This window comes from Triticum dicoccoides, chromosome 2A (genome assembly GCF_002162155.2).
Source record: "Triticum dicoccoides isolate Atlit2015 ecotype Zavitan chromosome 2A, WEW_v2.0, whole genome shotgun sequence".
In the NCBI taxonomy this organism is placed as follows: domain Eukaryota; kingdom Viridiplantae; phylum Streptophyta; class Magnoliopsida; order Poales; family Poaceae; genus Triticum; species Triticum dicoccoides.
Window position 1 is genome coordinate 587,125,779 of NC_041382.1, and position 26,174 is coordinate 587,151,952.

Below are 26,174 nucleotides of genomic sequence, written 5' to 3' on the forward strand. Positions count from 1 at the left end.
TCCAACTAGGGAAGGGGGGGGGGATCCTACTCCCGGTGGGAGTAGGACTCCCCATGGGGCGCGCCTAGGAGGCCGGCCCCCTTCCCCTCCTCCACTCCTTCATATACGGGGGAGGGGGGCACCCCATAGACACACAAGTTGATCATTGATCTTTTAGCCATGTGCGGTGCCCCCCTCCACCATAATCCACCTCGGACATATCGTAACAGTGCTTAGGCGAAGCCCTGTTCCGGTAGCATCATCATCACCGTCATCACGCCATCATGATGATGAAGCTCTTCCCCGACACTCTACTGGATCGTGAGTTCGTGGGACGTCACCAGCCGAACGTGTGCAGATCACGGAGGTGTCGTACCTTCGGTGCTAGGATCGGTCGATCATGAAGACGTACGACTACATCAACCATATTTTCATAACGCTTTCGCTTACGGTCTACGAGGGTATGTAGACAACACTCTTCCCTCTCGTTGCTATGCATCACCATGATCTTGCGTGTGCGTAGGATTTTTTTGAAATTACTACGTTTCCTAACATTTTAACCCCTTATATTTCCTCTCATTTATCCACACCCCTCATAATCCTCCTCCTCACTTGCCAGACATTCAACAAATAGCTTAGAGCATCTCCAGTCGTTGGCCCCCCCAGGGGGCTCAAAAATCACTGCCTGGGGGCGAGCCGACACTAAAATCGGCTCTGTGGGCTATTGGGTTCCCAGCCGCCGCCCCCACGTCGCCCCCAAGCACCAATATCGGCCCATTTTTTGCGCTAATGTGCCCGCTTTTCAGCCCACTTTCGGTGAAAAATCGACCCGCTGTCGGCGCTAATCGGCCCATATTCACCGTGATTCGGCGCAAATTCATCAGAAGCTATTTTTATCACATAATTCACCAAAGAAAATAAATAGAAATCAAATAGTTTAACTACAAATAGTTCAACAAATAAAAACTCATATTTCATCACACTTCGAGCTAGGCGTTGCCCTGGAGCCTTCATAGGTGCTCCACCAGATCCTGCTGCAGTTGTTGATGCACCTGTGGGCCTCGGATCTCCTGATGCATATTGAGGAAGGCTGTCCAGGTTGCCAGTAGCTGGTGATCAACTTGCGCAAGAGGACCCTGCCTGTAATATGGTTCAGTGTCAAACACTGGCTCTTTCTGCTCGCTCTCAATGATCATGTTGTGCAAGATGACACAACAAGTCATGATCTCCCACATTTGATCTTTTGACCAGGTCTGAGCGGGGTACCGGACAACAGCAAATAAAGATTGGAGCACACCAAATGTCCGCTCGACATCCTTCTTGCAAGCCTCCTAAACCTTCGCAAAGTGGGAGTTCTTGCCTCCTGGCACAGGGTTTGAGATAGTCTTCACAAATGTAGACCATCTCGGATAGATGCCATCAGCTAGGTAGTATCCCTTGTTGTAGTGCCGCCCGTTGACCTCGAAGTTCACCGGAGGAGAATGACCTTCAACAAGCTTGGCAAAGACAGGGAAGCACTGCAGCACATTGATGTCATTGTGAGTTCCTAGCATACCAAAGAAGGAGTGCCAAATCCAGAGGTCCTGTGTGGTCACTGTCTCAAGTACCACACTGCAACCGCCTTTGGCGCCTCTGTACATCCCCTATCAAGCAAATGGACAATTCTTCCATTTCCAATGCATGCAGTCGATGCTTCCAAGCAGTGGCGGAGCTATGTGTTGTCCTGGGGTCGCTGTGGCCCCCTAACCTTGGCAAAAACTGTGAAGGAATTTTTTTAGAGGGTTTAGATGAGGATAAATTTAGTATTTGGCCCCCTCAAGTCTGCATGTTTTATCATTTGCTCCCCCTGAACTTTCTCCCTAGCTCCGCCATTGCTTCAAAACATCCTAGGAAATCCTCTTGCTGTATTCTGTGCTAGGATCCGAGCAGCATCTTCAGCACTGGGTGATCGCAAGTATTGCGGTCCAAACACTACCACCACTGCCCCTGCAGAACTTGTAGAAACACTCAATGGTCGTGGACTCAGCCATGCGCCCATAGTCGTCGAGTGAATCACCGGGAGCTCCGTATGCAAGCATCCTCATAGCTGTCGTGCACTTCTGGATTGAGGTGAATCCAAATTTGCCGGTACAATCCTTTTTGCACTTGAAGTAGCTGTCGAACTCTCCCAGATGAAATTCACAATCCCGAGGAAAAGCTTTCGGCCCATCCGATAACGGCGCCGAAATACTTTGTCGCCGTGCAGTGGAGTGTTGGCGAAGTAGTCGGAGTAGAGCATGCAATAGCCTTTCAGACGATCCTGGTTCTTTGCTTTCAGCCGCCTCGGCGCCGAGCCACCTCGCCGCGACTTTTGATTGCTCGCGAGCAGGCCAGCCAGGGCGGCGAGGACCATGAGATACTCCTCGTCCTGGACATCGCATCGACTTCCTCCTTCAGCAGCACCGCGAGCGCCTCCTCGTCGTCCGAGTCCATCACCGAGCAGACAAATCGCCGAACACCTGGCGGGCGTGGTGGGCGCACAGCTGCCGGTATCCCGCCCTGTGTGGCCGGAGCGCCGGAAAACTCGCCCAGGAAGGTGGTGGAGAGGTTACCGCGGCAAAACTTTCTCTCTTATCCGGTGGGGAATGGCATATCTAGCGGTGGTGGGCGGTGGGCGCGCCGGGATAGGCAGGGTGGCGGCCGAGCGTGCGGGGGTGGGGAAAGAATTTGAACGATTGTCTTGACTTTTCGCCTAACAGTGTGGCCCAGGCGTGTTTTTCTTTTCCGCCGGAGCCCCCGAGCGCTCCCAATACGCTGGGTTCGGCCTGGGATCGTCGGACCCAAAAACGGGCCGAGCCGGCAGATTTGGCGTTTTGAGAACGCGATTGGGGTTTTTTCGGCGTCGGCGCGAAAAAAATCACTCTGAAAGACCTGTTGAGGGCGCGGCTGGAGATGCTCTTATAAGTGTCCTCCATGTCGACTCCTTGCTACCTTGCGCACCAGCAGCAGTGAAGTTGGATCAAATCCAGGCCCGTTGACAAGGAGGGCCAAGGTGGGCGCCCGCACAGGGCCCCCAAAATTTTGGGGCCCCCAAATGTATTCCAAGTCCAGCCCAATCTTTCTTGTCAATATACAAAATAAATCTAGCTGAATCTGTGTCAGCGGCTCAGCCCAATCAGTAGAAGGAACGTCCGTCGGTGTGCAGGCCTGCTCATGTGTCGCTGGTTTGGTGTTCGCCGAATTGTCGACCGTCTTCCTCCGCCAGTCTGCCGATGGCCTATTGCCCTGTTCATCTATCGCATAGTCTGCTCGATCTTGTACGGTCCGACTTCCTCGATCCTTTCCTGGTACCTGTCTCTTCTTTTGATATGTTTGGCTCCTCCAACCTAGAACTAGTAGTAATTGGCCGACCTGTTCTTCCATGCATGTGAGAATCATTTGCGCACTGATATATGAAGGCAATTAGGGTCCGAGAAACAAGGGGTTGTTCCTGCTGTCGATTGATTTTTTTGTTAATTTCCAAGTGTAATGAGGTGGTTCTAACTAATCATATCCTTACAGATTCAGTAAGACATATGTGCATCCTGTGTGCCTCATATGTGTTTGAGTTTATGCCTGGGAGGGAAAAATGTGTTTTCTTTCTTTGTTTAATTAACATAGTCTAATCGTAAAAGAGAAATTTTATTCTTTGATAGACAACTGTCAGTCCGATTAAAGAGTCTAGGTGCCATTATCTTTGTCCCCTCAAAATGAACTGGATTTTTTTATCTAACAATTAGCTGTAGAAAGATATATACCTAATTGGCAAGTTCCTGTAAGGCTCTAGTTAGAAGAAGTTATACAATTAGGTTTTCTCTTTGAGAAAAGTTATATAATTAAGTGATGTTATATGTTGTAGGTATATCAATTATGTAGTTATATGGATTTTTTGAAATTTTACTGTTCAATATTACAATTCGCCCCGGGGCCCCAAAATCTTGGAGACGGCCCTGATCAAATCCTTTGATTGATTACAAGCAATGGCATGCAAAAACCTGCAGCGTACACACAACCATCAAGCGCACTAGCCAGCAAGCCACCCGTCGCTGAACGCACCACGGGCACGAGCTGCCCCGGCCACGGGCGCGAGCGGCACTGGCCAACACACGCGGCAACGCTCGGCCAAGCACACACGCGGCGACCAGCTCGAGGTCAGCACACACGCACGCACGCGTGCGGCGGCGCGCGGCGGCGAAGACTGGGCGAGACCATCATGCCACAAGTGCTAGCTCGCTGCGTGCACAGCGAGCCCGGCTCCACGCACGGCCAGCACGCCACCCGCGGCCAGTCCGGCTCCGCGCACGGCTAGCACGCTACACGCGCCCGCAAGCCACACACGGCCAGCACAGCTACGCGCACGACCATGACGGCCTGCGGCGGCACGCCAGCGACGCCCGCGAGGCCGGCGGCTTGTGACCGGGCAGTCTCATATTGCCCCAGATTTGAGATTTAAGACATGTTTAAGATATGTCGATCAGTCCGAACATTTAGGAAGAAAGTGAAGGTCCTATTGGGTCAATATTTTTTGACCGAGCACTGATCAAACGACTGGACGAATATTTCAGGCGTTTGAGTATGAAGTAGAGGGTCTGACTAGGAGTCATTGCCAATTTCCGCTATATTATAGGATATTATGAGACGGAGGGACTATCATGATGTTGTTTCGCCAAATAAAATATTAATGAAATCCACACAAAGTTGTTTCGTCAAATGAAATGTATAATGAAACCCCTGACCCAGACCAATGACCGCTGACCCGATAGAACAAGTCTTTTTTTTTTCCAAAAAAAGAAATGAAAAGGAGGGAGTACTATTCAGCATTTCAGCTGTTCGTCGCTTCAAATCTCCCCGATCCACCTTCGTCGTCACTTCTCTCCCGCGCGACGCCAAAACACACCAGTCCGCCATGTCTCCCTTGCTTCTCCTCCTCCTGGCTCTAGCCCTCCCCCAAGCGCTAGCCACACAGGGCCCGGCGTCGGAGACCCAGGAGGACGACGTGCGGTGCCTACGCGGCGTCAAGAGCGCCCTCGCGGACCCCGACGGCCGCCTCTCGGCGTGGACCTTCGGCAACACCTCGGCGGGCGCCGTCTGCGACTTCCCCGGAATCACCTGCTGGAACCCGCAGGAGTCGCGCGTCCTCGGGCTCTCGCTCGCCGGCTTCGGCCTCCAGGGCACCGTCCCCTCCGCGCTCAAATACTGCCGGTCCACCAACACGCTCGACCTCTCCAAGAACGCGCTCGAGGGGCCGATCCCGCCCGCGCTCTGCGACTGGCTCCCCTTCCTCGTCGTCCTCGACCTCTCCGGCAACCGCTTCTCCGGGCCGCTCCCCTCCGAGCTCGCCAACTGCCGCTACCTCAACTCCCTCAAGCTCAGCCACAACAACTTCTCCGGCCAGATCCCCGCGTCTCTCTCGCGGCTGGAGCGGCTCAAGTCGCTCGACCTCTCTGAGAACCGGCTCGACGGCCAGATCCCGCCCCAGCTCGGCGCGACATTCCCCAAGGAGTCCTTCTCCGGGAACCCAGGGCCTGTGTGGACGCCCTGTGTCCTCGCACTGCGGCCGCGATTAGCAGTTGGACAAGCAAATTTAAACATAGACATGAGTTAGGATATGTTGTACAATCACCGATAAATGTGCCAAGTCGTTGGATCCTATGTAATACATCACGCGAGAAGGTGGTTTGAGGGACGAGCAACTGAGGAAGCTGGCTTTTTCGAAAGAAAAAACAAGCTTCACTCTGATATCCTAAAACAATAAAAAATCGCATAATTTCGTCTTGATGTCCCATGTAGTGACTGATGTGTGCGTTTTGCAGATATAGTTTTGTATGTTAGTTATGCTTGTTTTATTAAACCTGCATTTTCATACGTTTGTTTTTAAATATAATAATTTATCTCTTCCTTAAAAAAATACACGAGTTCCAGGTCTTACCTTACTTTTCTCATCTCCTCATCCCATTATCTGAAAATTGTGTTTTTTCGACTCAAAATAAAACATCAAGAGAATACAAAACACCATGATCATACACCCAATCATCGATATAGTTATGATGCACACAACCAACATCAACACACACACAAAAGACCGCCGACAAATCGCGAAACCATAGAAGATCAACACTATGCCTCGGGGGGTGGGGGTGGGGGACAAAAATGACGTGAGCGCATATGGTCTAGATGTGAGATCCACGCGAGCTGTAAACCATACACACACCAATAAAATAACGTCATGCTAAGAAAACCAAACAAATAACTTATCATGGAGCCATTGGTCACATGACGAGAGGAAACACCACCGCCAAAATCCCACCTTGAAGATAATCCGACAATCACCCGCTTTCATCGCTAATGTCTCTAAATGGCAAATTTGGGCACCTGAGACAATAATACACCACGAGTTGTCACAGTCCTGCCAAGGTCGTGGTTATGACCTGCGAATTACCACGCACCATCTTCGTAACTTGATGTCTCAACGTAAAATCGGCACTACATGTCACCACGCTCCGCCACGATGCCCCAACCACCCAAGACAGGGCACTGGTGAGACAAGGAATCGGCCGCCGCAGCACGAACCTACCATCACCCATTGGTCCACCTAGACAATGTAGCTTTAGGAGAGAAAAACGACACCATTGACGCCATCGTCAGATCTGAGATCACTTTGACATAGGGTTTCCCCCGAAGCAGCGGACAGGTTGGCGAGAACGGCATTGATGAAACTTCGACAAGGTAACGATGCCCAAAGGCGTCGTCTTCGTTGGCCCGGGGAAATAGTCGTCGTTAGGTGGTCCATGAACCTGGTTATAATTTTTTATTATCTTTGATGTTCTTTATACTGCCATGATTGAGAATGAATAGATTGGAAGTTTCTTGAGAAAAAATAACTGTCTATAGTGAGAGTATCATATGAAATATCATGCATATGCAAGTAAGCAGTTTATATGGGGTGTCAGACAGTTAAATGTAGAAAAATAAGATATAATATTATAATATCATATTAAATGATGTGCTACTACGTGTCACACATGACAATAAAATGAAGTCATGTATAATACTACCAACCTTATGACATTATGCATTATGAAGATAACTTCATACTATCATATGCACGATACTAATTAATATATGATACTTCTCACTGCTAGTATTAAATGTTTGGAAGAATTGGCTTGCCAATTTCATGGTCAAGAAATCTTCACTCCCTCTTGACCAATTATTTGGCAAGAATATATGAAATTAGTAATTGGATTTCCTAGCAACTTTATTTGACTCTCTCTTCAATATCTTGCAAAAAAGAATGGTGAAAGTGTTAGACGGTAACTGATGAGCTGCACATGGGGCGAGACCTTTGACTGGATCGACGGTCGACGGTCTCCTGCCGTTTTGGGCCTGCTGACAAGAACAGCTTCCCCAATCACACGGGAGAGAAACTAAAATCGCACGTCGAAACTCATTATTTCCACGTGTGGTGTTGCCACTGCTTCCAAGTCGACGGTGAATCGGTGACATCTGGTCGCCCCCGACGCATATGCATGCTCATCCTCTTGTTCCATGCAAGCGTTCAAACAATATCCCGGGAAGATGGATGCATGGCACCTTGGGTGTGTTCGGTTTTCTGAATTTTAGACCCTAGACTATAGAGGGAAGTGAAGAAGTTTCTCTGGACTCCTACACGGTCTAGAGTCGCTCTGTCCCTCTTTAGCAAAAGAACACTTGTGGAAGAATCTTGGGTCCGAAAGAAAATTCTTTTGGAACAGTAGCGTTTTAGGTTCTAATCTTTGTTTGATGGTCTAAATTTCCACGTAGAAGCTTCGTCGAAAAGGATTCGCCGTGGACTCGCACGGTCCAGTTTGGTTTGCTTTTACAAGTAGTGCGTAACACTGTAGCTACGTACCTAACGCATTGGCTCGGCCTGAAGAGTGCCCTTCTCCTGATTCTCACCCCCATCGGTTCACATGTGTGCTTTCGTGGAAAATCTTCAGACATGTGTTCCGGACAAGGAATGTTTGAAGTGTTGCTCCATGGAGCCATCTTAATTTTTCGAAAATACTAACGCCCATATGTGTGGGTGTCTGGCAACTCGTCCACACACATGAATTCTCATCCAATCAATTCTGCATGAATCTTGGCGTATTCTAGCAGTTTTTATGTGCCACGTAGGATTAAACTGGTGTGTGGGTATTCATCCGGTCGCCCACACGTTCTTTTCCACCCGAGGGGGGGGGGGGCGTTTAGCAATTCGTCCACACACCAGTTTTCACGCACGCAGAGGGGGCTGGTGTGTGGGCGTTTATCACTTCGCCCACACGCCCGTCTCCTCGCTCACACCCAAAGCTGGCAGTTGCCATGTGTTTCTGCAGGGTACATGGCAACTGGCCTAACTTTGCTTGTAAGCAGATTCAACTCTCTTTTACCCGAGTTGTCATATGTTTTTGCATGGTACATGGCAACTGCCCTAGTGTGCACGTAAGCAGATGTCAACTCTTTCTTTTACATGACAACTGCCCTAGCGTGCTTTGTGAGCACATGGCGACTCTTTCTTTTACCAGAACATGCTTTTTTGACATGCCTTTTTTAGTGCTAGATGGCAACTGCCTATTGTTAGTGGGTGGCAACTCCTAAAGTTTTGAAATCATGACAACTGCAGTAGACCAGACCATACATGGCAACTGCAGTTGAGCAACCATGGCAACTGTAGTTGTCTGACATGGCAACCGAAGTTCAGCGACATGGCAACTGCAGTTAAACGAACATGGACGAGGGTCTGGACCATGGCAACTGCGGGACGCGCGGTGACTGTCACACGGGGCGTGCGGGACCACGAGGTACGAGGCCTGACGTACGGGGTGTGTGGGCGTTATCTATTTCGCCTACACGCACGCGTGTGAGAGGGGTCGGGAGGAAAAAAAAGATGTGTAGGCATTACTTATTTTACCCACACGCAGGTGTGTGGGCTGTTCCTTTTATACACCACATAAAATGTGTGGGCAAACCCTCAAACGCCCACACGTGTGACACTTATAGGCGTCCTAATTTTTTAGTCCAGGATTCATGATGATCGGCGTCCAAAGGGCCAAAGAAATTGATATATAGAGTAAAATGCATCGTCGTTGCTCGCTCATCTTGATCACTGTACTTAAAATATACTAGTGGATATATTTATTTGCGTAACTTATGATGATTATACGGGCATTGCCTCACCCTAGAGCTCCATATTTATATATGAAAATCGGTATGCATGCTTGTTACAAGTAAAAACAAGAGAGAATCGAGAGAGATGTAAATGAATCCAACCAGTGTGAATTCTATTGATGGTCAGTCTTTATATACAAAGCGAGGCGACACAAGTGAAGGGATGTGTCGGCTCGATGGGGCGAGAAAACCAGACGTGTGTCGTGCAATTATATAAGAGAGGATTATCTTTTTAATTATAACATCAATTAAATCATAGCACTCTCTCTAATCCTTGCTTGTCCATGTGACTGATCATCCTTGAAATAATCTCCTCTAAAATCCCATGAAAAAAATATATGAGAAGATATGTGTAAGATGCCATAAAAAACTCCTTCCAAAAATGCAGTAAAAAAATAAGGAGAAAAATGACATATCATACTGGTTGTATTACTATTGCTTCATTAAAAACCTTCTATGAGAAACCACTCATGAAAACTCATAAAGAAAAAAGAGTACAATATCTAAGATCCGAAGATCTTGAACATTTTATCATATGTGAGTACACTCACCCTGAATCCTGCAAATCATAAAGTCAGCTCATACCAATTTCATTAACATAATTCTAGAATGAAGAACTTGGTAAAGACTTTGTGAACAAATCACCGAGATTATCACATGAATTTATTTGTAAAATATTTAGCTTCCCATTTCTTTGCAACTCATGGAGCTAAACAATATCAGAGCAATACACATTGTAATTTTGCTCTGCATAACCTATCCGCATCTGCGTAATACAAACAACATTACCTTCATAGATAATAGTTGGCAGTTTCAATGGACCAATTCCTCTTAAACTTTCAATAAAGTTCAACATTCTAAGAAGTCACATACATCTATGTGATGTTTCATACAAATCAATAATTTTAGAATGACTAGTGGATGCTACCACTGAAGTTTGTCTTCTGGACTTCCAAGAGAAGGTCGTACCTCCATTTGAGAAGACAAAACCAGTATGCTATCTGGGATTATGGGGATGTCATATGTACCGACCATCACGATATCCAACCATGATCATATCTTAAATTTTCTAATAGAACAAACCAAGTTCTTTGGTGTACAGAAGATATCTAAAATATTCTTCACATCAACCCAATGCCTTTCACTGGTGATGTATTGTATCTTAGCACATAACTTTTACTTATGCATTTAGTTTCTACGGAGTTATATAGTCAATAGCCTTCAAGGTGCAGATCGACACTAGATCCGGTCTGGGCCAGGAGTCATGTAAAATAACTTGGCACTGTGTAATGTAGCCCCAACCCGCGGTCCATCTTGGCACAGGCTAGGCTATGGGTCATGTAATTTAGGACTTAGGAGAAAAGGCTGGTGAAGTAGCCCCCGAGACTCAGGACGGGCGGAAATGGGTGACCTAAGGATTGACATCTTCTTTGGTGCTTGTAGTTAAAAAATCGATGATCCAGTAGACTCTAAGACCCAGGTTGGTTTGGAAAGCCGATGTGAGATCAATATCTTCCTAGAACACTTGTACTAGATAAAACAACTTTGTAGTAGCCCCCAAGACCGAGGTTAGGAAGACATTGCTGATCTGAGGACCAACATCTCCTTAGAAATCCCTTGCACTTTGAATTTTTCAGATTGAACGTCGATGCAGTAGCCCCCGAGACTGAGGCCGGTTGAAAATCCGGCCATGGGATTGAATCTCCTCGAAAGTAATCTTATTGTCTTTTAAAAAGATTGAACTTTTTTGCATGGAATTTTTTTATGGGTTTGTCTAGGGCACATCTAGATGTGCCATAGTTATTACACATCTAAGTGACACAATCAAGTATGGAAAGAAAAAAGAAAAAGCATAAAGAAATTCCCACATGAATCTCCGCATAAGATCAATGACATAAGACTTGGATGTGCAATACTTATGGCACATCTAGATGTGCTTTAGCAAAACTGTTTTTTTATATACATGCTATGCACAGAACACAACGCGGGAGAACAAGCGCCTCTTCAAAGAGGTAGCTCAACTGAAGACCCTGTTGTCCAAATCCGAGCTGAAGGTTCAGAACCTTAATAAGAATGTGAATGCCACCATTTGTAAGTCATCTGTTCTCCTTTACTGTATTATCCATAACTTGTATGCATAACTGAATAACCACTTCAAACTTGCTTGTAGTAGCTGTCGGTGTCAAAACCGGTGGATCTCGGGTAGGGGGTCCCGAACTCTGCGTCTAGGCAGATGGTAATAGGAGGCAGGGGACATGAAGTTTTACCCAGGTTCGGGCCCTCTTGATGGAGGTAAAACCCTATGTCCTGCTTGATTAATATTGATGATATGGGTAGTACAAGAGTAGATCTACCACGAGATCAGAGAGGCTAAACCCTAGAAGCTAGCCTATGGTATGATTGTGTGTTGTCCTACGGACTAAAACCCTCCAGTTTATATAGACACCGGAGTGGGCTAGGGTTACACAAGGTCGGTTACAAAAGAGGAGATATGCATATCCGTATTGCCTAGCTTGCCTTCCACGCCAAGTAGAGTCCCATCCGGACACGAGACGAAATCTTCAATCTTGTATCTTCATAGTCTAACAGTCCGACCAAAGAATATAGTCCGGCTGTCCGGAGACCCCCTAATCGAGGACTCCCTCAGTAGCCCCTGAACCAGGCTTCAATGATGATGAGTCCGACGCGCAGTATTGTCTTCGGCATTGCAAGGCGGGTTCCTCCTTTGAATACATCACGGAAGAATTTGAATACAAGGATAGTGTCTGACCCTGCAAAATAAGTTCCACATACCACCGTAGAGAGAATAATATTTCCACAAATCTAATTTGTTGACTTGTTTTGTCAACACGACCTTATGCCATGGCCCGGTGATTATTCGAACCGTTTCCTTTAACTAGCCCCGCACATAACGCGAGGCAGTTTTTTGACACGTCTTGTCAAAGCAGAGATCGTGTCCCCTTATCACGGGATTCTCATCAATACAGGTGTGGGTAACCCAACCGCGCCATCGATTCCGACGCTTGGGGGATAAGCGAGTTTTACCAGGCTAGTGTGGGCGCATAGTTTCGGCCGCCCATATAAAGGGATAAAGATTCACCTTTTCATCCACGCCTTCTTCCTCCTTTGCTCATCCACTTTCGCACACTCGAGCTCCAGCGCCCAAGTCCGTATTTCCCACCTCGACCTTCTCCAACCATGTTCGGAGCGGGAGGCAGGTGGATGGTCTCCTCCGTCACGGAGGGACACATCAAGAAGCTGAGGAGAGCCGGATACCTGCCCGACGACATCGCGCACCGGCTCCCAGATGAGGGGCAGCTCATCCCCACCCCCAGGCCCCATGAGAGGGTAGTGTTCCTTACCCACTTCCTCCGTGGACTGGGATTCCCTCTCCATCCATTCGTCCGGGGGCTCATGTTCTACTACGGCCTGGATTTCCACGATCTGGCCCCGAACTTCATCCTCAACATCTCGGCGTTTATCGTCGTTTGCGAGGCCTTCCTCCGCATCAAGCCCCACTTCGGCTTATGGCTGAAGACCTTCAACGTCAAGCCGAAGGTAGTGAGCGGCCGCCAGACGGAGTGCAGAGGCGCCATGGTGGGCAAGATGCCCAACGTCACATGGCTCGAGGGCTCCTTCGTGGAGACCATAAAGGGGTGGCAATCGGGGTGGTTCTACATCACCGAGCCGCGTGACCCTAAATGGGCAGCGGCCCCCGAGTTCCGATCTGGCTTCCCCATGTAGCTCACCTCCTGGCAAGAGAAGGGCCTGTCCTGGGGTAGTTCGGGAGAGCTGACCGGACTCCAAACATGTATTCAAAACATGGTGAACAAGAAGCTCAAACTCATAACGTAGTCCAGGTCATGCTCATCCGCCGGATCCTCCCGTGCCAACAACGGGCTTTCAACTTGTGGGAGTTCGACCCAGCCCAACACCGAACTCTGAACAGGCTCTTCGACACAACTCACGAAGAAGCTTGGAAGGTGCTATTCAAGAGTGCGAGGTTCCCCCTCCCACTACCGGGGACCACGGATTCTGCGTGAAGCGCCAAGCCAGCGCGGTAAGCTGTTTTATCTCTCACAGGATACTTGTTTTTCATAGTTTGACTCTATGCGGGATCTAAGCTCCCGTACCTTTGACAGGACTGGCAGGAGACGGCCGGACAGATCGATTGTCCGGCTCCTTTGCCCGAAGGCCCAGCCGACGCTCTCCTAGCGAAGATGCTGACTCCAGCTCCTTACACGATGCCGGAGAAGACCAAGAAGGCCAAGGGAACCCGAAAGAGTTCCCGACGCCAGGCGTCATCGGACTCACCGTCCGATGACTCTGCGGCACACTCCTCCCCCGAAGACGAGGAGGAAGAAGAAGATGCCTCCCTCCAGGCGGGGGAGACAAGAAAAGGAAGGCCGCCCCAACTGGGGGGCCGAAGGGTCCAAGAAGGGAAGGAATCTCCTTCCGGACAGTTCCACCGCCGCCGCTGAAGGCGAAGACGAGTGGTTGCCCAGGGCCAAGCCCCTGGGGAGGTCGTAAGTATTCGGATACCAGAGTAACTCATAGCATTCCTTTGTCGCACTGCTTTCCCTAATGCCGAATATGATTATGCAGGCCGCCATGAGCCCGTATCGATGTATCGTCGGACGGCTCCCTGGGCTCGTCGGATATGGATAGCGATCCACTTCCGACCGCCACCTCCCCTTGCCCTGCGGACGACGCCGAGGTATTGTCTCAAGAGGCACCGGGGCGAGGGGAGACAGTCCCGGAGGCGCCTTGATATGTCTCCAACGTATCTATAATTTTTGATTGCTCCATGCTATATTATCTACTGTTTTGGACTATATTGGGCTTTATTTTCCACTTCTATATTATTTTTGAGACTAACCTATTAACCGGAGGCCCAGCCCAGAATTGCTGTTTTTTGCCTATTTCAGTGTTTCGGAGAAACAGAATATCAAACGGAGTCCAAACGGAATAAAACCTTCGGGAACGTGATTTTCTTACCGAATGTGATCCACGAGACTTGGACCCTGCTCCAAGGAACAAAAGAGGCGGTCACGAGGGTGGGGTGCGCGCCCCCCCTAGGGCGCGCGCCCCTGCCTCGTGGGCCCCTTGGTGCTCCACCGACGTACTTCCTCCTCCTATATATACACACGTACCCCCAAACGATCAGAACAGGAGCCAAAAACCTAAATCCACCGCCGCAACTTTCTGTATCCACGAGATCCCATCTTGGGGCCTATTCCGGAGCTCCGGCGGAAGAGGGCCGTCATCACGGAGGGCTTCTACATCATCATAGCCTCTCCGGTGAAGTGTGAGTAGTTTACCTCAGACCTTCGGGTCCATAGTTAGTAGCTAGATGGCTTCTTCTCTCTCTTTGAATCTCAATACAAAGTTCTCCCCCTCTCTTGTGGAGATCTATTCGATGTAATCTTCTTTTTGCGGTGTGTTTGTTGAGACCGATGAATTGTGGGTTTATGATCAAGTCTATCTATGAATAATATTTGAATCTTCTTTGAATTCTTTTATGTATGATTGGTTATCTTTGCAAGTCTCTTCGAATTATCCGTTTGGTTTGGCCAACTAGATTGGTAGTTCTTGCCATGGGAGAGGTGCTTAGCTTTGGGTTCGATCTTGCGGTGTCCTTTCCCAGTGACAGAAGGGGCAGCAAGGCACGTATTGCATCGTTGCCATCGAGGATAACAAGATGGGGTTTATTTCATATTGCATGAATTTATCTCTCTACATCATGTCATCTTGCTTAAGGCGTTACTCTGTTTTTAACTTAATACTCTAGATGCATGCTGGATAGCGATCGATGAGTGGAGTAATAGTAGTAGATGCAGAATCGTTTTGGTCTACTTGTCACGGACGTGATGCCTATATACATGATCATGCCTAGATATTCTCATAACTATGCTCAATTCTGTCAATTGCTCAACAGTAATTTGTTCACCCACCGTAGAATACTTATGCTCTTGAGAGAAGCCACTAGTGAAACCTATGCCCCCCGGGTCTATTCTCATCATATCAATCTCCATCACTTTAATCTTGCTTTGCTTTTCTACTTTGCTTTTACTTTTTACTTTGCATCTTTATACCAAAAATACCAAAAATATTATATCTATCAGATCTCACTCTCGTAAGTGACTGTGAAGGGATTGACAACCCCTAATCCCGTTGGTTGCGAGTAGCTATCGCTTTGTGCAGGTACGAGGGACTTGAGCGTGGCCTCCTACTGGATTGATACCTTGGTTCTCAAAAACTGAGGGAAATACTTATGCTACTCTGCTGCATCATCCCTTCCTCTTCGGGGAAAACCAACACAAGCTCAAGACATAGCAAGAAGGATTTCCGGCGCCGTTGCCGGGTTGTCTACGCAAAAAGTCAACATACCAAGTACCCATCACAATCCCTATCTCTCGCATTACATTATTTGCCATTTGCCTCTCATTTTCCTCTCCCCCACTTCACCCTTGCCGTTTTATTTGCCCTCTCTCTCTATCCTCCCTCTCTATTTGCCTCTTTTGCCCGCTTGCCTTTTTGTTTGCTCGTGTGCTAGTTTGTTTGCTTGTCGCTATGGCTAGTCTCATATCTTCCCCGTTGTCTCTCGAGAGTGAAGTTCTAAATTTTAAACAAAGGGAGGGAGAAAATTAAAAGATGCTTGGTATAGAATTTGCAATGCTCAAAATAGATCTACCAGGAAGCAATCTACCTTAGTTCTTCTACGCAATTTTTATGTAGGTGTTAATCCTTGGTATGGATATATCCTCGATACCATTACCGGAGGGAACTTCTTGGGTAGCCATACTTTTGATTCTTATAATGCTATGCTAAATTTATTTGGCTCACCACCTCTTTTGGTTAATGGTACCATGTTAACTTTGGAGCATGTTATGCAAAGACTTGAAATTATTGAAAATAAAGTTGCTACTATTGAATTAATTGAAAATCTAGATAAAAAGATCCACAATCAAATTACTCAATATGGATCTAAGGTAGGAATGACTCTGAAAAATATTAAGGGAAAGGGACCCATAGTTAATGAGAAGATAAACTTAGATTCTACTAGAATTGATAAACTTGAGGGTATCATTACAAACTTGGGAACCGCTTTTTCTTCCGTAAAGAATACTCCAAGTCCTCCTACTAAAATTGCCAAGCTTATGTATGTTCCTAAAAATAAGGGTGAATCATCTAGTAAGGAAACTGCAGATCTTAAATCTATAAGTATTCATCCTAATCTTTTTGCTATCATTAAGGAACCAATTGCTACAAATGAATTTTTCGATTTTGTGCCTAAAAGTTTGATAATCACTAGAAAGAAAGAAATTCCTAAGGGAAATAGATGCCTCATCGAAGAATTGCCTACCAAAGATGGCAATACCTGGATTTATCCTCGCTTTTATGCCTAGCTAGGGGCGTTAAACGATAGCGCTTGTTGGGAGGCAACCCAATTTTATTTTTATTCCTTGCTTTTTGCTCCTGCTTAGTAATAAATAATTTATCTAGCCTCTTTTTTGGTTGTGTTTTTTGTGTTTAATTAGTGTTTGTGCCAAGTAGAACCGTTGGGAAGACTTGGGGAAAGTCTTGTTGAACTTGCTGTAAAAAAACAGAAACTTTAGCGCTCACGAGAAATGCTGTAATTTTTATTTCAAGAGTGCTATTTAGTTAATTCTTTTTGCAGATGATTAATAGATAAATTCCTCACGTCCAGCAATTTATTTTAGAATTTTTGGGGTTCCATATCTTGCGCTAGCTACAGATTACTACAGACTGTTATGTTTTTGACAGATTCTGTTTTTCGTGTGTTGTTTGCTTATTTTGATGAATCTATGGCTAGTAAAATAGTTTATAATCCATAGAGAAGTTGGAATATAGTAGGTTTAACACAAATATAAATAAATAATGAGTTCATTACAGTACCTTGAAGTGGTTTTTTGTTTTCTTTCGCTAACGGAGCTCACGAGTTTTCTATTTTGAGTTTTGTGTTGTGAAGTTTTCAAGTTTTGGGTGAATTCTTTTGATGGATTATGGAACAAGGAGTGGCAAGAGCCTAAGCTTGGTTATGCCCATGGCACCCCCAATATAATCCAAGGACACCAAGAAGTCAAAACTTGGGGATGCCCCGGAAGGCATCCCCTCTTTCATCCACTTCCATCGGTAATTTACTTGGAGATATATTTTTATTCACCAACATGATATGTGTTTTGCTTGGAGTGTCTTGTGTCTTTGTGTCTTTGTGTCTTAGTATGCCACAATCATCCTTGCTGTACACACCTTTTGAGAGAGCCATACATGAATTAAAATTTGATAGAATACTCTATGTGCTTCACTTATATCTTTTGAGCTAAGTAGTTTTGCTCTATGTGCTTCACTTATATCTTTTGAGCTAAGTAGTTTTGATCTATGTGCTTCACTTATATCTTTTGAGCTAAGTAGTTTTGCTCTATGTGCTTCACTTACATCTTTTGAGCGTTATAATTTTGCTCTATGTGCTTCACTTAGATCTTTTAGAGCACGGTGGTGGATTTGTTTTAAAGAAACTATTGATCTCTCATGCTTCACTTAAATTATTTTGAGAGTCTCTTAATAGCATGGTAATTTGCTTAATAATAATATGCTTGGTATTCAAGATTTGTGAAACTTTCTTTTGAGTGTGTTGAATACTAAGAAAAAATTGAAGCTTGATAATTGTTTTGAGATATGGAGGTGATAATATTAAAAGTCATGCTAGTTGAGTAGTTGTGAATTTAAAGAATACGTGTGTTAAAGTTTGTGATTCCCGTAGCATGCACGTATGGTGAACCGTTATGTGATAAAGTCGGAGCATGATTTATTTATTGATTGTCTTCCTTATGAGTGGTGGTCGGGGACGAGCGATGGTCTTTTCCTACCAATCTATCCCCCTAGGAGCATGCACGTAATACTTTGCTTTGATAACTTCTAGATTTTTGCAATAAGTATATGAGTTCTTTATAACTAATGTTGAGTCCATGGATCATACACACTCTCACCCTTCCACCTTTGCTAGCCTCCCTAATACCGCGCACCTTTCGCCGGTATCATACACCTACCATATACCTTCCTCAAAACAGCCACCATACCTACCTATTATGGCATTTCCATAGCCATTCCGAGATATATTTCCATGCAACTTTCCACCATCTAGTTCATCATGACACATTCATCATTGTCATATTTCTTAGCATGATCATGTAGTTGACATAGTATTTGTGGCAAAGCTACCGTTCATAATTTCTTCATACTTGTCACTCTTGATTCATTGCATATCCCGATACACCACCGGAGGCATCCATATAGAGTCATACTTTGTCTTAGAATCGAGTTGTAATCATTGAGTTGTAAATAAATAAAAGTGTGATGATCATCATTTAATAGAGCATTGTCCCAAAAAAAAGAAAAAAAAGAAGAAAGGGCAAAGAAAAAAAGAAGGCCCCAAAAAAGAGAAAATAAATAAAAAGGGGCAATGCTACTATCCTTTTACCACACTTGTGCTTCAAAGTAGCACCATGATCTTCATAGTACAGAGTCTCTCATGTTATCACTTTCATATACTAGTGGGAATTTTACATTATAGAACTTGGCTTGTATATTCCAATGATGGGCCTCCTCAAGTGCCCTAGGTCTTCGTGAGCAAGCAAGTTGGATGCACACCCACTAGTTTCTTTTGTTGAGCTTTCATACATTTATAGCTCTAGTGCATCCGTTGCATGGCAATCCCTACTCACTCACATTGATATCTATTGATGGGCATCTCCATAGCCCGTTGATACGCCTAGTTGATGTGAGACTATCTTCCCCTCCTTTTTGTCTTCTCCACAACCACCATTCTATTCCACCTATAGTGCTATATCCATGGCTCATGCTCATGTATTGCGTGAAGATTGAAAAAGTTTTGAAAAAGCTAGAGTATGAAACAATTGCTTGGCTTGTCATCGGGGTTGTGCATGATTTAAATACTTTGTGTGGTGAAGATGGAGCATAGCCAGACTATATGATTTTGTAGGGATAACTTTCTTTGGCCATGTTATTTTGAGAAGACATAATTTCTTTGTTAGTATGCTTGAAGTATTATTATTTTTATGTCAATATAAACTTTTGTCTTGAATCTTTCTAATCTGAATATTCATATCACAATTAAGAAGATTTTCATTGAAATTATAACAAGTAGCACTCCACATCAAAAATTCTCTTTTTATCATTTACCTACTCGAGGACAAGCAAGAATTAAGCTTGGGGATGCCTGATACGTCTCCAATGTATCTATAATTTTTGATTGCTCCATGTTATATTATCTACTGTTTTGGACTATATTGGGCTTTATTTTCTACTTTTATATTGTTTTTGGGACTAACCTATTAACTGGAGGCCCAACCCAGAATTGCTATTTTTTTTGCCTATTTCAGTGTTTCAGAGAAACAGAATATCAAACAGAGTCCAAATGGAATAAAACCTTCGGGAACGTGATTTTCTCACCGAACGTGATCCAGGAGACTTGGACCTTGCTCCAAGGAACAAAAGAGGCAGTCATGAGGGTGGCGGCGCCCCCCCTAGGGCGCGCCCACTGCCTCGTGGGCCCCTGCGTGCTCCACCGACGTACTTCTTCCTCCTATATATACACACGTACCCCCAAACGATCTGAACAGGAGCCAAAAATCTAATTCCACCGCTGCAACTTTCTGTATCCACGAGATCCCATCTTGGGGCCTGTTCCGGAGCTCCGCCGGAAGAGGGCCGTCATCACGGAGGGCTTCTACATCATCATAGCCTCTCCGATGAAGTGTGAGTAGTTTACCTCAGACCTTCAGGTCCATAGTTAGTAGCTAGATGGCTTCTTCTCTCTCTTTGAATCTCAATACAAAGTTCTCCCCCTCTCTTGTGGAGATCTATTCGATGTAATCTTCTTTTTGCGGTGTGTTTGTTGAGACCGATGAATTGTGGGTTTATGATCAAGTCTATCTATGAATAATATTTGAATCTTCTTTGAATTCTTTTATGTATGATTGGTTATCTTTGCAAGTCTTTTCGAATTATCCATTTGGTTTGGCCAACTAGATTGTTTGGGTTCGACCTTGCGGTGTCCTTTCCCAGTGACAGAAGGGGCAGCAAGGCACGTATTGCATCGTTGCCATCGAGGATAACAAGATGGGGTTTATTTCATATTGCATGAATTTATCTCTCTACATCATGTCATCTTGCTTAAGGCATTACTCTGTTTTTAACTTAATACTCTAGATGCATGTTGGATAGCGGTCGATGAGTGGAGTAATAGTAGTAGATGCAGAATCGTTTCGGTCTACTTGTCACGGACGTGATGCCTATATACATGATCATGCCTAGATATTCTCATAAATATGCTCAATTCTGTCAATTGCTCAACAGTAATTTGTTCACCCACCATAAAATAGTTATGCTCTTGAGAGAAGCCACTAGTGAAACCTATGGCCCCCGGGTCTATTCTCATCATATCAATCTCCATCACTTTAATCTTGCTTTGCTTTTCTACTTTGCTTTTACTTTTTACTTTGCATCTTTATACCAAAAATACCAAAAATATTATATCTATCAGATCTCACTCTCGTAAGTGACCGTGAAGGGATTGACAACCCCTAATCGCGTTGGTTGCGAGTAGCTACCGCTTTGTGCAGGTACGAGGGACTTGAGCATGGCCTCCTACTGGATTGATACCTTGGTTCTCAAAAACTGAGGGAAATACTTACGCTACTCTGCTACATCATCCCTTCCTCTTCGGGGAAAACCAACACAAGCTCAAGACGTAGCACGCCTCAAGGCGACCATCCGGACTCCGGGAGCAGGGGGAGAAGGCCCCTGAGGGCTCCGAGTTCGGCCCTCAGCCGAACACCGCGCCGGAACCTCCAGTGGTTCCGGGCTCGGGCAGGCGGCCTCCTTCCAAGAGGGGCGAGACGCCTGTGCCGGTGACCTCTGTCCATCAAGAGGCGCCGGACAATCTGCTGGGAGCGCTTCACAGCACTTCCATCGACGAGGAGCACCATACTATTATGAGTGCGGTGGTCCAAAAGGTTCAGTCCGCCAAGAGCGGATTGACTGAAGCCTGTGCCAGCCTTCTAACAGGCTTTGAGGTAAGTGTTTAAAATATAGGAAAAATATTACCGCATAGACAGTAGCTCCTGATGCTCTGTTCGGTGTTCACAAAGAAAAGCCGAACAGAGGATCAAACAACATCGCAGGAGTCTAATATAAGTATGTTAATATGCATATGCAGGCTTCACTGCTGGCATCTGCCGCACTGACTGCGGAGGTCGCCGCACTGAAGCAGGACCCTAAAGTGTCCAAGGACGAGCTCGACCTTGCCAAGAGGCAGCTCGAGGAGAACAAAGGTAAGTAATACCTAGTTTATGGATGTGTATAAAGAGAATGCAATTGCAAAATGACAGGATCATCATGAATTTGCCAGGGGCCACGACCGAAGTGGCGACCCTAAGGCAAGTGCTGTCCGAGGCCGAAGATAAAGCGGCCAAGGAGCGCACCGAGCGGGAAAGGCAAGAGGCTCGGGTGGGCGAGGTGCAGCAAGAGCTCCTGGCTCTCGTGACGAAGCACGAGGCGTTGGAGCTTGACTCGAAGACGCGAGAGTCTGAGCTTGCCGCGGCCCTCAAGAGGGCAAAAAGTGCCAAGGCCGAAGCCCAAAAGGCCCTCCAGGAGATTGACGCGATGAAGAAAATAGCGGCGGGTAAGGCATTCTATATGCAAAGCAAGCATGTGAAAGTAAATTACCTATTACTTACCCGAATCCGGAGCTCTCTAGGAGCATTCGCAGATTTTCCCCGCAACGTGTCGGATGCCACACAGTTTTACCAGGCCGAGGAGGGAAGCTGAACGGAGAAGCTGTTCTGGTCTCAGTATACTGGGACCGAACACCCGGTGCCTATGAGCGACCAGCTGAAGCAGCTGGTCGAGCTACACAAAGCGGCCGAACAGGCCATGAAGGGCTTTATAGTTCGGCTGTGGCCTGGCGACGCCCTTCTGACTAGCTACTTCGGCCTGGTGAGGCGGCTTGTGGACGCCTGCCCACGGCTGGAGGTCGTCAAGCGGTCTGTCTGCATCGAAGGTGCACGCCGGGCTTTCGCCCGCGTGAAGGTGTAATGGGCCAAGCTAGACGCCGTCAAGCTGATCAAGGAGGGGCCGCCGCAGGGCAAGGAGCATCGCACCCCCAAAATTTATTATGAGGGTGTCCTGAAGGGTGCCCGCCTTGTAGCGGACGAATGTCAAAGGATGTAATATTTGAGTAAACTTGCTCGTGTGATCCTGTATGATGAAAACTTGTTTCATATGCGCTATGCAACGCTTGTTTGAATTTAAAATATTACCTTTTGTTTGGTTGTTTATCCAATCTGAGAGATGGCTAGTCCTCGGCTTCTGCCCCCATGCCGCGAGTGCTAGGGTGTTCGGGATAAACCTAAGCAATCTTGTTCCCATTTTTGGGTCCTTCGAGGGAGGTGCTCAGCACAGCGAACAAGGCAACCGAACTAATAATGCTTTATCACTCTCACTTAGCCATAGAATTCTATAATTTTAAATTTCGGCGAAGCCCCTGGTATTCGGAAGGCCGAATTCGGGGCACGATACACGCCTTTAAGCCGGACAGGACCGGCTCCTCGCTCTAAGCGGCATAAGTCTTTAGGGACTCGAAACTTCGCCGAATAGCGACCAGTCTCTCGCCTTATCATGACAGTCAGTTTTAGCTTTCTCTACTGAGGTGCTTAGCCCAGCAGAACCGGGTCACATTCGCAGTAGTTCTCCTAGCGCTACCTTAGCCGATAGAGCGGAATGTAAGGTACCAAAACATAGGAGCCGGGCAAACCCAACATTTGACCAAAGACATGATTCGGAGCTGATGCATATAATGCTATAAGTTCGGGGTGCCGCACTTGTGAAAGTGTTCGGACTTCTCACACCATATTGTGGGGTACTTAAGCCCCTGGTGTGTTGGCCGTACCAAAGTGTACGGTTGCAATGCATCATTAATGAACACATATATATGAAACAAGAATGCAATAATAGTCGTAATGTTATGCGTTGTTTATTCAAAGAGGTGCGTTAAAGCAAAATGATACAAATAGTGCGATAAGCAAAAAGTAGGACTATGTCCCTTCCAAGGGCAAGCTGAGGAATAGTATTAAAGCAAATATTTCACTCGGTATCGTAATCCACCTGGGAGTCCCGTGGTTTGACGTAGCTTTCTGCCTCTCTTGGTTGCTGCATCATGTGTTCGGCAATCATGCTGCCGGACAAGATTTCTAGAGATTAAAGTCCTGAAAGAGAAAAATAACAAAGCGGGAAGCCCCTAGTGCGGTTTAGGCCACATCTTGGAGCGTGCCGTAGTTGTGCCCCCTCCCCACCTGTGCCCATGGTATTTTTAATGCGTAATTATGTACGCGTGGCACAAATTTCACCGTTTGGCTTGGGCCGGGGTGGGGCCCGCATTGCTACGCAAGCTCAGACAGTGCCAGGCGGTCTAGTTGCCAATTACTCCGAGCGCGTTTGAAGGTGTCCGGGTCTTGAAACGCCGAACTGGTGGATTGCCTTGAGAGGCTGCTTTGCGCTTCTGCTGTGAGGGCCGCAGTGTGCTCCTCCGTGTGGAGAGAGCGCTCTGTGTTTCCGTTAACTGTGATGACCCCCCGGGGTCCTGGCATCTTGAGCTTGAGGTATGCATAATGCGGTACCACATTGAATCTCGCAAATGCGTTCGCCCGAGCAGTGCATGATAGCCACTGCGGAATGGGACTATATCGAAGATTAATTCTTCGCTTCGAAAGTTATCCGGGGATCCGAAGACCACTTCCGGTGTAATTGAGCCTGTGCAATGGGCCTCTACACCTGGAATGACACCTTTAAAGGTCGTTTTTGTGGGTTTGATCCTTGAGGGGTCTATACCCATTTTGCGCACTGTGTCCTGGTAAAGCAGGTTCAGGCTGCTGCCGCCATCCATAAGGACTCGAGTGAGGTGAAATCCGTCAATGATTGGGTCTAAGACCAGTGCGGCGAATCCGCCGTGACGGATACTAGTGGGGTGGTCTCTGCGATCGAAGGTGATCGGGCAGGAGGACCATGGGTTGATCTTTAGGGCGACTGGCTCCAACGCATATACGTCCCTGAGCGCATGCTTCAGCTCCCTCTTGGGGATGTGGGTTGCGTATATCATGTTCACCGTCCGCACTTGTGGGGGGAACCTCTTCTATCCTTCGGTGTTCGGCTACCGGGGCTCCTCTTCATCATCGCTGTGTGACCCCTTATCTTTGTCTTCGGCAATTAACTTGCCGGCCTGCTTGAACACCCAGCATTCCCTGTTGGTGTGGTTGGCTGGCTTATCAGGGGTACCGTGTATTTGACACGAGCGATCGAGTATGCTGTCCAAACTGAACGGGCCTAGAGTGCTTCTTTTAAATGGCTTTTTCCGCTGACCGGGTTTAGAGCCTTTGAATCCGGCATTGACTGCCGTATCCTCAGTATTATCGCTGTTAATGCGGCGCTTATGTTTGTTGCAACGTGACCTGCTATTGCCGTCCTTGGTATCCGAAGTACCATGGTTTTTTGATATGTTATTACTGCGAGCCAGCCAGCTGTCTCTCCCACACAAAGCGGGTCATGGGGTCATGAGTGTCGTGAGGGATGCCATAGATTTTAGCTTTTCTTGTCCAAGGTACCGGGCAAGCCACTCGTCGTGGATGTTATGCTTGAAAGCTGCTAGGGCCTCTGCATCCGGACAGTCGACGATTTGATTTTTCTTTGTTAGGAACCGTGTCCAGAATTGCCTGGCCGATTCTTCTGGCTGCTGAATTATGTGTCTCAAGTCATCGGCGTGTGGTGGTCGCACATAAGTGCCCTGAAAGTTGTCGAGGAATGCGGCTTCCAGATCTTCCCAACAGCTAATGGACTCTGCTGGCAAGCTGTTAAGCCAAAGCCGCACTGGTCCTTTGAGCTTTAGTGGGAGGTATTTGATGGCGTGTAAGTCATCGCCGCGGGCCATGTGGATGTGGAGGAGGAAATTCTCGATCCATACCGCGGGATCTGTTGTGCCGTCGTATGATTCAATATTTACGGGTTTGAAACCCTCTGGGATTTGATGATCCATTACTTCGCCTGTGAAGCATAGGGGGTGTGCGGCGCCTCTGTATTGGGCTATATCGCGACGCAGCTCGAATGGGTCTTGCCCGCTGTGTTCGGCCCGGCCGGATTGACTTTTACTATATCCGACGTGACGTTTATCGTCTCGCATAGTGGCGCGCCCTCGTGATCCATAGATCGATCTTGCATGTTTTGCTTTGTCCTCCAATATGTCTCGCAGGTGTGGCGTATTTCCCCATGCCTTTTTATTTGAATGGCGTCGGGGTGCAGGCTGAGTTTTTGGCTGGAATGCCTCTCTATCGCGGCCACGAGGTGGCCGATCAGCCACGTCATATGCTTCTTCCTCCAGTCGGGGTAGCAACCTGCATTTTGGATAACTCTTGGAGGGGCGCTCGGGTTTAAATTCCTCGGCCCCAAGGACTTCAGTCCATCTGTCAGCTAGCAGATCTTGATCAGCTTGAAGCTGCTGCTGCTTTTTCTTAAGGCTATTTGCCGTGGCTATAAGCCGGCGCTTGAAGCACTCTTGTTCGACGGGATCCTCTGGCACGACGAATTCGTCATCACCGAGGCTTGCCTCGTCTTCGGAGGGGGGCATGTAATTATCATCCTCCGCTTCTCCATCTGCCGCTCTCTCAGGAGGGCTGGCTCCTCCATCCTCCTGCTCTAAATCTTGCTGGAGGGGATTGTTGTTGTCTTCGGCACTATCCGGAGTGTTATTATCTCCTATGCCAGTATCACCACTTTTGCTTTGGCGGGACTTAGAGCGGCGCCGCTGACGTCGGCGCTTGGGTTGCTTCTTGGAGGGGTCATCCTCCGCTGTCTCGTCGCAATTGCCTTCTTTGGGTGTGTCCACCATGTATATATCA

General features: G+C 47.0%; 1 pseudogene; it reads left to right on the forward strand.

Moving 5' to 3' along the window:
• Nucleotides 1–4,889: 4,889 nt before the first annotated feature.
• On the forward strand, nucleotides 4,890–5,775 carry LOC119359639 (annotated as a pseudogene).
• Nucleotides 5,776–26,174: the final 20,399 nt, after the last annotated feature.